Below are 14,181 nucleotides of genomic sequence, written 5' to 3'. Positions count from 1 at the left end.
GTTTCCAGAAGAAAATATGTTTCCCCTTATGTGGCATAAATCAGATGCTTAGTGATGAAGCATTAAAGATCTCCTAAGAAGAACCAAGCTACAATTTTTTTTTTATTCAGTAAGAAAAATAGAACATGACTGTGCTCTCCAAAAAAGATATTTTAAATTAGATTTTGCAGTAAACTTTTTTACAGTGACAGTATAAAATTAAACATCCCTTCCTTTATTTAAGTACAGTCACCATTTTTCCACTGAAAATAATAAATGAATATTGCTTATCTTTGTTTTTAAGTAGGTTTATTCGTTTAACAGCACCTCTGTATAGTCAGGGTTGAAATAGTTATGGGAAGCAGGGAATAAAATGTTTTTTCCACCAAGCATTCAGTCCCAGCAGCTGCCTCTCTCTGCAGTGGTGCTTAACACGCAGTGCCCTTTGCCTGCTGAGTCAGTGGTTCAGCTGCTCTGCCAGATGAGGAGAGGGCACTTGGATTTGCCACTAGATGCCAGTCTTGGGTGCAAGACCATGGTCTGGAGCTGCTTGGCTCTACAAACTGAGAATGAGCAGCTCCACGCGGTGAGGGGGACACTTGTCCTGTTGGGAGGAGAATGTGCTTCATCCCCTTGTCTGTCACCTGGTCTGACTGGTGCCCTCCTGCCTTGCAGAGCAAGAGCTTCAGGCATGGAGAGGCATACAAATGGCTTCAAGTGGACTTTTCAGGTTATTGCAGGAATGAAGAGGGTCTTTGAATGGATTCTGGAAGTCAGGGGTCACAGCCTAAGGGAAAGACTGTGTAAAATGTAAAACTAAAGAGTCAGAATTTGTACAGAAGTCAAAATGCTTTATGAAGTACCAGTGGCAGAAGTATAAGGAAGTTTACTATTCATCTGGTTTTCTGCAGACATACCCCTTTTTTCCATCTATAAATTTTACTGGAGTAGAAGTTGGGGATTTCACATCTGTGTAGCAGCTCAGTGGGAGTTGCAGCCCTGACAAGAGCCGTTGGATGTCCAGAGAATCTATCTAGATCTGTTTCCAGCACCTGGACAAATCAGCTCATGTCCCTGCCTTACATTATCCTATTACTATTTCCATCCATCATCATCTGAAACTGACACCTGGGGAGGGAACTCAACATGTTTGCCTTTATTTATGTCCTAATTTCTCAACCCTAAGAGGTTCTGACACCCACAGGAGAGTGGTTTCTTCCTCATTGCCATGGGTGAAAAGTGCTTCTGAAATCTCTGTGTGTGTAGTAAATCCAGTGCATCTGGAATGTTTCAGAGTAATTATGTATGCAATTCACCTGTTCAGGGCAAGCACAGGGCAGAGGCATGACACTCATTGTCAGTAAAATCCCTGATGAAATTGCAGGGACTCTATTTGCATGTATTCATGAAGTTAATTTCCTTCTTTTGCATTCTTCCATAGAGCAGGAAGGATGAAGAAAGGAATATTGCAAGGTAGGAGAAATTGGCAAAGTGATTTAGGGTTGGAAATGCTTTTTGAAACGTGTAGAACTCACTTTTTAAAGCCACTTAAAAAGATGGTTTCCCTACAGACCAGCCTGCTTTCTGTGTTAAGCCAGGTGAAGCTTTCCCCTTCACCCATCTTTTCCAAAAGGAAAGCAGGAAGGGAGATAATCAGTTTTCTTCCCTGCACCAGAACCTGAGGTGTTTCACTAAAAGGTGTGGGCAAAGTTGCTTAGTTTATGGTCCTTTTTAAATGCTTGTATATTCTAAAATCAGCCAGCATCTGCCTCAGCAATGTTTCTAGGCTGAATGAGCAGTAGTGGATGCATGACATTAAATGAGGCTCTTTAAAATTTAAGCAAACACAACAAGGGTCAGATTTCTTATGTTATTAATAAAGTAGTATTTTGAAAGAAGAAGGGTTTTTTTTCTACTTTTCCAGCTGTATTTCAGCTTATATTTGGAGAAGGATATCTATGATAATTTCTCTAGTGTGAATTCTTTAACATGTCTTTATTCAATAGGTTATGTAACAGAACTGTGTAAAGAAGAGATAATTTTCCGGAAAAAGTTTACTATTTTTTATAATGTTATTAGGAAGATTATTTTGACTTGTTTCAGCTGTGGTAATGTGTACTATAAACATGTTCAGATGGCAAGTTGATTGTCTCAAAAATTGTACTATTTCAAATGCAGAACACTAGACTGTTTTTTAGTAACCTGTAGACTGCTTCAATTTAATTGCAGGATTCATGCTGAGAGTGTAGAGAGTCATATCCCAAGTTAAATACAAACAAAACAGCAGGATGTTGATACAACTGTGACTTCCATAGGAAGTAGTTAGAATGGTAATGTGGTCTCCTAACTTGGGTGGAAAGTCCCTTGTGTCTGTTTTTGCCCAACAGACCTGTAACACAGCATGCCTTGACTAACATTTTTGACACCAACTTGCAAACACCATAAAGATTAGAGAAGGCCAAATGAAGGCTTTGTTCTCTGGAACAGAAGCTTTCTTGACTAAAATGAAAAGATGTTTTTCTTTTGTAAACAACGAAGGGGCACTAAGCAATAAAATGTTTCTCTCTGTGAGAATAGAATGAGTGAGCTGTTTACTTGTCACAGTGCTTCTCTTAAAGACATATGAGTGTCACCAAGTTCATACTTACTTGAGAGTCTCCTATGTTCAGACTAAAGGATAGTATACTTTGATTTTTTTCAGTAAGATTCATAATGTTTGAAATTTCATCAGCATGGGAAGCAAATTTCTATCTTTCATTTTGTTCCTTTTAAGGTCATAATTTACTTTCAAAATAGGTTGTCACCTGCTGTTGAAGGTTAGTAAGATCCGTTTAGGATTTCTACAAACTGTGATATGAGAGACTGTGTTTTGCCTACTTTTATATCAATATCCAAGTAAAGGAAGTTGGATCCTCTCCCGTTGTTTCTTGTCCCCTTTAGACAGTGGGAGAGGGCAGTAGCAACCTTTTCTAAGTGTTTCCAGGGAGACAATGCCTTCCTCTCTGTTATGGAAAGGTAGCAGTGCTTATGTCACAGAGGCATTGTCTGAAAGCAAACCCGGAGTTCAAACATATTCCAGACAATGCATATTATGGTTATAATAATTAAGCAGACATTTCTGAGCTAGAAAACAAGTCTGGCTTGTTTTCTGCATTTCCTAAGGATTTTGTCTCTAGTTATACAAGTGGTCTTTCACGTTCCTTTGATCCACATGATTTGAGGCACCTGGCAGGTAGGAAGAGAATTTCATGGTCATTCTCACTTTGTATCCTAGGAGTGCACTTTGCTTTCCAGTTTTGTTGCCATTGTTTTTTATGCATTCTGGTACCTTGGCTCAATAGAAAAATAACAGTCAGTGCTTCAGCAAACATTTTGTGTTGGAAATTCCATAATGCTTTTCAGGGGTTTAGTGCTTTCCCCAGAACCTGAATAGTAGAGAGATCAAGGGGATCCTGCAGCTGCTTTATGAGGGAGAGACTTAAAAGCCTTCTGGCTCTGGGGAGGGTAAGGCAGAGGGAGGATATGTTTGAAGAATCAGAAAGGAAGGCACAAACTCAGTGTAGAGCTTAGCCAGATCTCGCGGCATGAGGGGTATCAGGCACTTGCTGAATTTAGTCAGTGATCGATTTGAAGGGGAGAAGTGCTCCTTTGTGGAGTGATTGGTTGGTGACCTTCTGAAACGTGCTTCCACAGAGACATCAGCTCAGACATCATTCCAAAAGGGGTTAGGCAAATTCATAGACAAGAGCAGGCTCTTCATGAACTTCTTTATACTCTTTGGCTGTTGTTGTTGACCAGTGTTCCTAAAATTTTTTTTTCTGTCTGTAGTATCAGCTCTTTCCTCCCACCTTGCTCACCTTCACTGAAACGCACATAGTGATGATTTCTAACCCCTTTTTAATTTTAATTTGTCTTTAAAGAACCGGTTATATTAAGTCCACTAATAGGATATGGAAAAATCAATGACTGCACTTCAAATGGACTTTTGTCTTCTGTTGCCTTATAGTGTACAAGTGGATTTACAAGATGATGTAAGTGACAAAATGGTTGCTTTAAAGTGCAGGTTATAAGTGAGATATGACAGTTACATGACATTCTCTAGTGATTTAACCACTTAGAAGACAGGCAGGATTAACAGTGTTTCAGGTTTACAGGTGTTTCAAACTTCTTGGAGGATGTGGAAGTCCAGAGCACTCTAGCCTTTTGTAATGTGAATGAAACTTAGAAGAAACAATTGCAGTTGAAAATCATTGCCTTTACTTCTCCCATGATTTCCTTTTTCCTTTTAAATCAATCTCTTTAAATTAAAATGCTTTTCTGTTTTTTATGTATAAGTACGTTAGGGGTTAAATTTTTCTAAGGAAGCTTGTTATTTTGGTCTGAATTTAAATTACTGAGCAGTTTGGAAATCTTAACTTCTAGATGAAGAAGAAAGAGTGAATATGCTGTCTACTAAGTATTAAACAGTTTTTGTCTGCTTTCTATTGTACAGCCTCTTTACTTGCAATGTTAGAAAATACAAGGAATAGAAAAGATTGTACCCTGCAGTTAGTGATCTTGAAAAATCTGTATATACTTTGTTTTAAAATTACCTTAAAAATGCTTTCCTTAGGTAAAAAATTAATGATGATAAAAATTATTAGTTAGGATGGCATTTGTTTTGAAGTTCAGCCAGCATGGGAATGTAGAGGCCTGCTAATACACTCAAAAGAGCAAATGGCTCAAAAGTCAGAAAGGAAGGAGTAGGAGGCTCCTACTCCTAGTAAAAAAAAAAAAAAAAAAAAAAAAAAAAAAAGTTAGGCTTCTGTTTCATGGATTTTTTTAAATCTGACTGAATTACGCCCTTGTCTACTGAAACCCTCTTAGTGTAATTCCCATTGGCCTCCGTGACACCTAGGGCAGTGCTGATCAACTGCAGGCTCCCATATTCCTAACTTCGGCCAGCTCAATATGATTCTAGCAGATGTTTCTGCATTTTAAACATCAGAGTATGATGGGTCAGGGTTTTGTTTTTTTGGTTTTTTTTTTTAGTAGCAAATCTTGCATACTTGAGGTGCAGGCCATGCGATTCAGTGATAGGAATTACGAGCTGAAGGTGTCCCCAGTGGGATAATGCTGAACTTAATGTAAGCTCAGATCTTTGAAGATGGAGAACCAAAGAAATTTTGAAGGCTTGTATCATTTAATGGTCGATTATTTTTTAATATTGTATAAAAATACAAAATATAAATTGTGCCTAGAAATGCGTGTTTTCTCTTAGAAGGGAAAGGTCTTATCACGTCAGAAGAGAGCAGAATCAGAAGCAATCAGACAGGAATAGTTTTCTTAGCCACAGAAGGGAAAGGTTTGATTAGCTTTCTCTGCCTTCCTGTTACTCCTAAGGTGTTGCGAAGTAAATCCACTCCTGCCTTCTTCCTGTGCTTCCTTAGTCCTCCCTGTGCCCCCACCAAAACAAGTAATTCTGTCTGTGCTGAGGAAAATCACATGTAAATTCTCATTCCTTAGTTCCCTCTAGTTGTGCTCTCTTGTGTAGTAAGGTGCAAGGTGTGCTTGAAGTTTTGTGCTCTCTTCTCCAAGAGGGTTCACTGATGGTTCTCTAATGTGCCTTCTCTTGTGCTTTGTGAGGTGTGACCTCACAGGGAAGAGCTTCTGCCTGCAAGGTCATAAGTAACATTTACTCTTTTATTTAACTTATATAATGACACCTGTAAAAATTTATCTTCCTAGAGGTCTGTACCTCTATCTTGAATTGAGTAAAAACATTTGCCTTTTGGAGGAGGACACGCTTGTGGTGGTGATGTTTGTGCCCTCCCACTGAACCATTACTGTTTGTGATCCTGACAAGACTGATCCATCCCCTTTATTCATACAGTGCAAGGTATAATGGGTTCCCATCCATCATAACTATAATAAGCAAGATAATAATAAAAGCATGCATGACGTTATGACTGTCTACGCTATCTGAACAATGTGAATACAGAGACATTGCAGCGAAAAGAATTCTTCAAATATGATTGGTAAAATATGGCATATTGCACAAAAATGTCCTAAAGCACTACCTTTTCAAGGAACAACACCTTTCCTTTCAATGCTGTGTTGCTGTTTAGCAGACTCTAACAAATCATGAATTATGTGATGACAGTGGAAATCAGGATGAGCTCATCTCCATTTTCTCTGATTGTGAACAAAGCTGGCTGAGTACACACTGTTGTGCAGTGTACTTGGCTATCTCAGCAAAGAAAAGCCCTATTTAAGAAATTACGTTATATAAGTCATTGCTGAGTCCTTTAGCCAAGCTGTTTTGTTCACATAAACATCACCTTAAAAAGACGCCTTGGCTTGCTTCTTTAGGGTAAAGTGGCTTCAACTGAAGAGACAAACTTTTTAAGGTGAAACCAAAGCTTGGTGACAGAACAAACTTACACAGAATCTCTTTAGTGAAAGATTTTACGGTTGCTGGTAAACAGAAATGTTACTTTTTTACAGGAGCTTGCATTATTTTAGAAGGAGTACTATGCTTACTGTGTTACATTTTAGTACTAAAAGTTATTGAGGGATGCAAGTGAAAGGTTTGATATATTTTTCCCTCATATTTAATAATGATTTTCCCAAAACCTATCCAATTTCAGTTTTGTAAATGTGCAGATACGGAAGGGGAAATGGTGATATATTGTCTTAAATTAGAAATGTAAAATACTTTTTTGTGGTTAAACTCTTCCCAGTTTCTAACCACTCCTACCTCAAACATGTAGTTTATCATTGTTGCATTCAGCTCTGACCAAAATTAGGCCACACATCATCATCTGATGATGACCATATTGCTAAAATCATTCTAGTTATGATGGATTATTCTTCTTTGCTTCCCAACAAACTGCATAGTTTGAAAAGCAGCTTCCATGATTCTCTTCTAGGTGGGAGGGTGAAATGTAGACTGATCTAACAGAGACAGTCATTAAATATGCTGCTTTGTTCTTTTGCTTTCTAACCTCCTTGCCTTTATTATGGTTAGGGAACAGAGACAGATACTTAGTAGAAAATGTCAAAGGAAGGGGGTTTTGTGTGAGAAGACTTTGTGGTAGTTATGGTCACCTGTAAGCATGTTATGGCAAATTGTGTCCCAGAGGCTGGTTGAGTGCAGTTGATATGGAGAGTTTTTAAACTAAAAGGGACATTTACCCCCACTCTTAAAGCCCCCAAATACAGAATTCTCTCATTTTGTTAACTTGTAAATATTTTTTATGAGCTAGACAGCTTTATCCAGCTCTTGCATGACTACCTTGAGAAGTTTCTTGTGTGGTCAGTAAACAAAAGTTAAGCAACTGGTTTGCGACGTTTAGAGAAGGAGCTTGTTTTGGGACTATTCAGTGAAATTCAGTAGCAAAAAGCTGGGATTATTATGTAACACCTAAACAGTAGAAGCCCAAGAAGCAGGATTGATCATCATCTAACATCCAGCAACCCTGATACCCTCTTAGAAGAGTGGAAAATGCTCTGATATTCATGAGCTTAAAAGAAAAGAATTTTCACCTAATGAAAAATGTTTAAACTTGCAGCAGGTATGAAACAAACTTGATTGCTTTCCAGTTTTGTTTTGGGTGCCCATTACCCCCTGTGCCCACCTGGATTATTTTGTCAACAACTGACAGAAAACTGCTGAAATGAAACCAATGTTCCTGGTTCTTGTGTCTGTGCATCCCACTCAGGTACTCACTGCTCTCTTAGAAAAGTACTACAAGGATCCAATAAGGAAGGAAATTTGCCTACAGGATTTTTCACAATTCTATTATGCGATAGAATTTATGATTTTTTTCTCTCAGGATTATCTTCAATACCGTGATGTTTTGTTTAGCCTAATGCAGGTTTTTGGTAGTATCTAGTCTAAAAATGAATCTAATTAACAGGAGAGTTTAGGAAATCCCTCCTGTAATTTAGCAACTAAATGAACAGGGGATATCAGTATGTGACAAGCAAGTTCCACTTAAGGCTAATGGAACTATTACCTCATTAGTACAAGTTTCCACTTTTCAAGTAAAACCTTTACTGAATTTAAATAGGTGTTTGAAGAAGGACTAGCTGAACTTATGTGAAATTGGCTTTGTGAAATTATGCTGCCTTTATTGATACTGACTAGCTTTATAAATGTTTATCTTAATTATGTTTTATTGTGATTAAAAAAGATGGCAGTTACTCTGCCATTTTTGTAAAGTGAGCTGTTGGAGCTTTTTTTGTTAAAGAGGGGGGTAGGGTACGGAGAATAGTCCAGCTCCAGAGAGGAGGCCCCTCACAGGCCATATGAATCCACTTACATGTAAATTGCTTGTCTATATGAATTAAGGTGAAGGTTATGAAAGAACTGCATTTCTGTGTTTATTGTGGGATTTTTGACAGTCTCTTTCCTCTTTCAAGTAAATTTGGCCTAAGTCCACAGTCAGTACAGTTTTAAGTAAACTCCTCTTTTGTTACATTAACAAGGTTATAACATCACTGAGGCAGATTTCCAGCTGCATGAATTGAGGCCTGAGCATGGAGGCTGAGGGGATAATTAAAACCTTAGGGTGAGCGAGTTAAACTACCAGCTAAAATTGGATAAAAGGCTAATTGTCCATAGCAACATAGTGCGTGTTTCTAAATATCTGTGAAATAAAGATAAATATTCATTTGTCTTTTAATTCCTTTTTAAATGGTCAGATTCAGGTTGTATTTTAGGACGTAACAAAAACCAAGAGGAAGTAAACAGAAGGCCAAAGAATTATTTCCTAGATATTGTTTTATTTTAGTTATTAATTGCAAAACAGAATCCTTTTGAAGACTTTAGTGATTTTTGGACTTTTTTTACGGTTCAGGAAGCATTTTTGTGTAGGAAGTATGAGCCTCACTGTGTGATACTGTATATCAGAATGGACTGGTCGGTGCTTTGTCAAAATTTGTCATATCTCTTTTTCCTTCCTCCTTTTTTTCATTATTGAGAGTGGAGTTACATACCTTTGGTGACCCTCAAGAAGATGACATAGAGTCAGGCAAGATGATACATTACCACAGAGTTAAAATAACAGAATGGGTTGTAATGGCAGCTTGTACTGAGCTAAATGAATTGTGAAGGCCCATTTGTTATTCATTAGGAGAAGCAGAGCAGATACTGTTCTGCCTTCATAGGGAGCCTTTAAACTTAAGGTCATTTTACACTAGTACCCTTGTGGCATGGACAGCATTTAATACATTTTTAACAGCTTTTACATTTCCATGGTTTGCAGCAGTGCTTGTTGAATCATTTCTCTAATGAAGGTGTTTTAAAGTAGTTTAGAGTTACTTTGGGGGGAAAAACAGGAAAAAAAGGAAATAATTGGGTTGATGAAGTGACTTTATATACTAAAGAGCTAAGCAGGCAGAACATACTGCTGAAAAGTAATGAATGCTGATTCCCCTTGCTATAAGAAGTACAGCCCTGGGGAACTGTGCTTTTTTGTTGTTCATTTTGTTTGGGGAGGGCTGTTTTTTAAGTAGAATTAAAGTTGTTTTTTTCCACGGTGGTCATTCCTCTGGGGAAGAAAGGTCTGAAGATAAAAATTTAGGCATATTTTTGAGCTATTTCTGAGTTGCTCTGGAGTCTGATGGCGAACATTCAACTTTTTGGCATTTTTTTGGGAAAGTGTGCATAATGTTGATCATAACCCTTGATAAGGGCATCCAAGGAACCCGTCATAAAATGAACATGGAGTGGAGGGTAGAATTTTACTTATCAGAATAAATTCTGATTATTTCATTGCCTCTCAAATGGTACAATGGTGCTGTAGAAAGTCAAAGCAGAAAGGTAGGTACCAATATCAAACACTCTGAGAATAATTTTTTCAAAAGTGCTGAACAATTCTAAAATTTTATTAACCTAAAGAATGATTTGTAACTCTAAAGAAAGGTTTAATAAACCCAGCTAAAGGAAGTAATCATTTCACAAGCTCACATTTTATTTTGGGCAATGGCCTTTCATATTTACTACCTTCAAATTGTGTTGTGGATTTAGCTTTCAAGAGCCAGTGACTTTTTTTCTGTTCAAAGTGTTAGAACACAGTGTACTAAATTTCAAGAATTTTTTACAAATAAACTTAATTAAGAAAATGCTAATTTAAATGTAAGATGGTTTTTCTCCCTGAAACCAGTCCATCCTTTATTTTCTTTACATTAGCAGCATTCATTCTTTGCTTCACTGCAGATGGTTTTCACCACAGTTTTAAAATTGATTTTACTGTTTTGTGAGGAGAAACTCTGACAAAGTGCATATGGATCACCATCAGCATTTGAGGAAGAAAAATTACTTTTTCTTTTGGAGTAGAACTGGGTTTTTTCTAAGATTTTGAACAATACATATTTTAACATTGAAAGGCTACCCATCTTTAGAAAATAACAAGCTTTAAATAACATTATCAATGCAATCATGATTGCTTTCATTTAAGAAAAGAGAGAGTACAATGTACGAAGCTGTGAACTATAAAAATCTTGTTGTTTGAACTCTATATGTTTTCAATAAAATTAAATTCCTTCAATGTAAGTTTAATGTTCAGTTGCAGCAGTATTACTGACTTTTCCTCTAAGAGAAATATTTGCCTTCTTTTACCTTTTCCAAGCTCCACACAGTTATTGGTGGTTTGTGAATTAAAGATATTTTAATGAAAACTGCTTTAATCTCTGTAAGGTTTTACAAGTTCTTCACACATTTGAAAATATGGACTGGCAATATATGTCTATTAAACATGTAAAAAGCAGATTTTTTTTGGGCAGAAAATGAACCCCATCACTTCTGTTATTCTGGATTTCTGAAAATGCAGTGGAGGATTGTTAGCATCCTGTGCCCAAGTGATACCCTAAGAAAGGCATAGTCCCACTACTTTTGTTTGTAAAAGTATGTAAGGAGAATATGAAGAGTTCTGTGAAGGCCAGGCATACTTACCCTAGGAATTCTAAACTGGGCTATGGTATGAATTCAATTTGAATTTTTATTTTTTTTCAAGCTAAATACATGTAATTAATGGTAGTCATACAGCATTGCCTGAAACTTTGTTTTTCATTTATGATACCTTACAACTTTATTTTCACGATTTTACCTTATTTTTCAGAAATGTATTATAAAGAACACCCCTGTAAAAGGAGAGTTCCAATATTAACTACCTAAGACACTTTGATGTTGTCCCTTTAGCACAGAGCTGTCTCCTAAGTTGAGGATTTTAGTCTCCCCAGTTCTGAAGCTACTTCTGGTGCGGTCCTGACTCAAACACCTCTTGGGTTCCCATTGTTTGGGCATCTTGTTAACATCTTCGGATGGATCTTGTAGCAGCTGTCATCAATAAAGCATGAGGCAGCCAAAACAATTCCTGTGTGCCTCCAGAATGTTCTCTGCATTGTGTGTCATTAGGATGGTCCCTGTGACAGCAGTATGCCAACTGGGGCTTTCCTAGAACAATTCCAGATGTTTATTCTACCACTGGAAAGAGATACATTTAGTCACATGTTTTGATTCAGGCAAAAGCTCCAGAGTTAGAACAGGTTAAGAAGCCACAACAAATCAAAGTAACTGAAACAATAATAATCTCTTGAACACTGGGACACATCACACGGTTCACAGTAATGACTATTGAATCAAGTAGAGACACTAGGAGGAGAAAATGTTCATATTAACATCCTGTTACAGTGACTCTGTTGAGACCCTCAAATTTAAATTAATATTCACTAAATTTGTCTCAGCTGATCTGCAGTTATCTTTGAGTTTGCCTTCTCTAAGTAATGTAAGAAGAGTTTGCTTGTAGAAGTGTTCACTGACCCACTAAATTTTTAGGTTGTTTTAAATAGTGGTGACTATATGTGTGCATCCTTGACTGAAATTTGATTATAAGAGTTGTCTGCCCCAGTCTCTGGAAAGGCATGTAAAAACCCCAGACACAGGTGATGGGCAGGCCGACTTTTATAAGAAACAGCTTTTTTCCTACTCTGCATTTTTTAAAAGTAGCTCGATTTTGAGATAGTGGAAGTGTACCTATGGTGCCTTATTTTCTTTGATCCTGTGCAAGTCAGCCCTATGAGTGATCCAGTGCATCTGGGCAGACTGACAGTTTTACCTCTTGTTCGGAATAAAGTGACTCCTTTTGCTGTGGCACAGAAGAGACATGGTGTGGTAGGATTTGTGGGGATCTGCTAATGGTTAAGAGTTTTGCAGTGTGCCTGCTTCTAGAATAGCTGAATTTAAGTCTGTGCAAATAATCAAATTTGAGTGAATAGTTATTAGGTATTACAAAAAATATTGAAAAACATATTGAAAGGCTAGATACATGGTAATCCACAGGCAAAATCTAGCAGCGTTTGTGGTTTTTTTTTTCTGTGTTACTGTTATCATAAAGCAAGCAGGGAGTTGCTTTAAAAAAAGCGTGAGGAAAAGAGACTGATTTGGAAGACTCGGTATTGTGATAAATCTGATAAAATTATGAGAGGAAGAAAAATCATCATTTATATTCCTTCAGGTGACTAAACTTCAGACTGATAAGAACAGTGGCAGATTAACTGACCACCAGGTAAAGAGCAGATATCTTGCCTCATGAAGGAATTAACTGATTTCTGTACCAAGTGATTCTTTTGACACTAACCATTGTGGTTGGAGCATGTTTTCTGGATGAGAAAGACCATCAATTCTTCTATGTAGAATTTACATGAAAACAACACAAATGCATACAGAGACTATTTACTGTATTCTAATTCCAGTGCTGCTATACCACTTGTTTCTAAATCAGTTGAACCACAAAGCAGACAGGTTGGGATCTCCAAAAAAAAGAGCAGACATTGGTAATACAGAGTGTAATATCAGTTCTCTGTTTTTACAGGCAACAGTTTATGCCAGCTCAAGGTGAAGAACAGCAGGTTCCAGGGTCCTACTTGCCAAATCTGTGGAAAGCCTGGAAAACCCTATAGTTCCCTAAGTTAAGGAAGCAGTACTGGGGCAGGAGCTGAGCTCAAATGAACTGCACAGTAATATACTCTATATTCTTTTTGAAGTGTTAATATCTTACACTTTGTAGGCAGGTGATAGTAACAGTCAAAAGTCAGTTGTTGAAGTCAAAGTCAAGAAAAGGAAGGTGAGGACAATAATTTATTAAGATGTATAAGAGGGAAAAGCTTTGGTAAAACAAAGGCAAACACTGTCCAGTGAGGAAAAAAGTATTTGTGTGAAATCTGGTACAAGCTAGTTTTCCCTCCACTGGAAGGTGGTAGGGGGAATCATCTATGAAATCTCGAGGCTCTGGAGGGTTTAAGCTGTATGACCTTCAGGGATCTTGGCAGTGTGACTGGCTCCCTTGGAGTCACAGCTGGGACAGTCTGGGGGTAGCAAAGCATGTTTTCTTAGGAAAATAATAGAGGAACCAGCTGTTGTTGGGAGCCATCATGTCAGTAACATGTGGTGAATAAACATGGTCAATAACTGTTACCTTAAATTTCCTGGGATCAGAGGTGATTTTTTGAGATTCTTTTTTTCACTAGTGGAAATGAGTCATCTGATCTTCAGCTAGTTTCTAACTAGAGTTTTGATTTTGTAGTACAACAAAACAGGCTGACATGTTTCAGGGGCAAAAAGCTCCTGGTTACATGAAGTGAGCTGCAAGCAGCAATAGTCATGACACAGTTGGGCAGAGACAGATGTGCAGATGAATAACTGAAATTAACAGCAGGCACCCTTAGAGGGCTGGTTAATCTGCCAGGAGAGAGTCTGTCTCTTTTCTACTCACTAGGACATCAGCTCATAAAAAATACAAATGAGCCAAATAGCAGCAAGAGCCTTAAGATTTTCTTCCTTATTAGTGAAACTTCAGAGGAGCATTTCCAATAGCTCTATATCTTTTTTTTACCTTTTAGGCAAAGTTGTTAGTCAGAAGTATGAAGACTGAGTTCTTGGGGCAAGGGAAGAGAGGGCGGTGGAATGAATCAATAAAGATTTTTTCTTGAATTATTTTGGTAAACAGTTTATTTAAGGGTTTTAATGATGAAAAAGATATTAGTGTATTTGATAAATGGTTTTTGTATGCTGGAGATAGACTGTCTTGTATGGTTTATATCTTTTTTCATGTTGTAGCCCATTAAAAGCAGTACTATTAGTAGATCATGTGATATTGCGGTCATGCTGAGCTACTAGGGTAGCAAATTCTACTGTTATGCACAGCTAGGGCCAACCTA

General features: G+C 37.5%; 1 protein-coding gene across 2 annotated transcripts in view; it reads left to right on the top strand.

The window, feature by feature from the left end:
- ERC2 (ELKS/RAB6-interacting/CAST family member 2) overlaps positions 1-14,181 on the top strand; it is a 421,289-nt gene that overhangs the window by 222,526 nt on the left and 184,582 nt on the right. The gene's annotated exons all lie outside the window — the stretch shown is intronic.

The sequence above is a fragment of the Chamaea fasciata genome, unplaced genomic scaffold, assembly GCF_029207755.1.
Source record: "Chamaea fasciata isolate MVZ Bird 193981 ecotype frontalis unplaced genomic scaffold, bChaFas1.0.hap1 SCAF_13, whole genome shotgun sequence".
In the NCBI taxonomy this organism is placed as follows: domain Eukaryota; kingdom Metazoa; phylum Chordata; class Aves; order Passeriformes; family Sylviidae; genus Chamaea; species Chamaea fasciata.
The sequence above is the reverse complement of the archived record's forward strand: the minus strand, read 5'-3'. Positions and strand labels throughout refer to the sequence as shown.